Below are 2564 nucleotides of genomic sequence, written 5' to 3'. Positions count from 1 at the left end.
GGACCAGCCGCGTCCTCTAGGACAACACCTGGCTGTAGAAAAGAAGCTCAAAAACAAAGTACTACTTAAGATTCGACCCAACTGCTATGCAGTTGGCCCGAATCTCGGGGGCTACACCCAGTGGGTGCGCTAGCGCGCCCCCAGTATAAAAGAGCGTGCAAAACAAGTACCTGCCGTGGCGCGGGGCTCCTCCTCCTTGGCGGCAAGCCGCTCCTTGAAACGACGATGCGTCTCAAGGAGCCGGTTGAAGACGCTAACCCGGTAGGCGTCCAGTTGCTGCAAAAAGAAGTGATCAATACAAGACATCAAGATAAGATTCGAAACAACTGCTGCGCAGTTGGCCCGTATCTCGGGGGCTACACCCAGTGGGTGCGCTGACGCGCCACCACGAAGTAAAGGCAATAAAAGGAAAAGAAGAACACAAAAGGAACTTACAAGCACGTCACACTCCATCTCCTGCGTTGCCTCGACCTCCGCCTGTGCAAAGGCCTGGATCCGGTCCGCCCGCCCTCGCAGGCGCCGGGTCACGGCGTTCATCGCCGCCTCCTCCTGGGTCGGGGCCCCAAAGAAGACCTCCCCAGTCCCGCTCCGCGCCGACTGCGACCCGGCAGCCCGGCGGCCCCCGGGCTTAAGCACCAGGGTGTGTTCCGACGCCGGTTCCGTGGGCCGACTGGCCCGCGGCTCCACAACTAGCGGCGTCTCGCTCGCCGGCGCCCGGGCCATCCCCACCGACGCCGTCCGCGATGCCTCCCCCAAGACGGCGCCTCCGCCGGCTCCCGCCCACTCGACCACGTCGGTCCGTGGCGGGACACCGTCCCCAACGACCACGACCTCCCGGTCGAGGTCCATCACGTCGACATGTCCACCATGGCTGCGCTCCCCCTCCGATGACGGCACAAAGGCCGTTTCCACCGCCACCTTTCCCGCCGGCATCTCCGGCCACGCCGGTTCCTCGTCGGCTCCTGCCCACGCCGCCGCGGCGCTAACCCAGGCCCACGAGCCCTGGCCGTACGTATGCGCGAGTAGGCATTCAAGACCCCGCCCGTATGTACGTACGTGGCCGTATTTTCTTTCTTGCACACTGGCCGCTGGACGTACGTGTACATGCTACGTGCGCGCCTCTACATGGACCAATATGTACGTACACGTTCGTGACTAGAATGACAACGCTACATATGCTTCGACCGGGTGGGTCTCGATTGTCAGGCACTTCCTTGCGTGCGAAGATGTAGCTGGTGGGTCACAGCAGTCAGGGGGGCGAATCAATTTTTTTTTGCCCGGACGCACTTCCTTGCGTGTGAAGATGTAGCTAGTGGGTCCCAGCAGTCAGGGGGGAAACGTTTTTTTTCATGAAATACGGTGGCCCGTCTGGTGGGTCCCCGCTGTCAGGTGGAGGAATAATTATTTTGCGCGTAATAAGGAGGCACTTCCATGCGGCTGCCGTGGACCCAGCTGTCAACCTCTCCATGTACAGTACTCTTCCGTTGGAAGTCGGTCGTTGACCACAGTGACCACGTCGCGCTGAGAGCACCTTGGCGGTGGACGACGGTGAGGCCTAGGAAGGGGATGATGCGGAGCTGGGGAAAATGCGGCAGTGGATACCCACGCGGAGAGGAGTACAAGGGTGCACTGGTTCGGCTGCGGTGTGAGGCTACCGTCGCCGCAGAATAACATGGGGTTTGGGTGAGTGGAGGGATGGCCTGGCCAGCGGTGGGAGTAGTAGGGGGCGGTGAGGCCTCCGCGGAAGCACAGCCGGCCACGGGAGGCAGGAGCAGGCGGCACGACCAGCGCTGCTTTGGGCGGCTGGAGCAAGAAGACCAAAGGTTGAAGAAGCACGACGGCCGTTCACTACTAGGGAAAAGCCTATACACAGAATTTTACTAGTAGCGCTGTACAAAATCAAGCGCTGCTTCTACTTAGTAGCAGCGCATGTAAATAAAGCGCGCTACTGCTATGACTTTAGCAGTAGCGCGTACTAGTGAAAAGCGTTGCTGCTACGTTTGAACTGGGCGCACATGGCTAGCCCAACCTAGCAGTAGCGCGTATAATGGCCCAGCGCTACTGCTAATCTCCTTAACTGCAGCGCGTTTACGTGTAAAGCGCTGCTGCTAACGAAAATAAAATAAAGTGAAAAACAAGTAGAAAAGTAAATGAAAATGAAAGAAATAGAAAAAGGAGAAAGGGAAAAAATAAAATGTAAAGAAAAATAAAAGAAAAAAGGGAAAAAGGAGAAAGGAATAGCAGTAGCGGGTTTCAGTAAACGCGCTATAGCTAACTTAGCTATAGCGCGTTTCCGGAAACGCGCTGCCGTTACGTTTCACTTAAACAGTGGTTTCCCCCCACCCCGCCCCCCGTCCACCAATTCTTCCCCAAATCGTCCCTCGCCCTCGCCGCCGTCTCCTCACCGCCGCCGCCCGAGGCCGCCCTCAGCCTCACCGCTGCCGCCCGAGGCCGCCCTCAGCCTCACCGCCGCCGCCCCTCGGCCGCCGCACGCTCTCCCCACTCCGCCCCCGACCCCAGATTCAACGCCGGCCCCACCCCCGACCTCAACGCCGCCCGAGACG

The sequence above is a fragment of the Triticum urartu genome, chromosome 4 (genome assembly GCF_003073215.2).
Source record: "Triticum urartu cultivar G1812 chromosome 4, Tu2.1, whole genome shotgun sequence".
In the NCBI taxonomy this organism is placed as follows: Eukaryota; Viridiplantae; Streptophyta; class Magnoliopsida; order Poales; family Poaceae; genus Triticum; species Triticum urartu.
Note: the sequence above shows the minus strand (reverse complement) of the source record.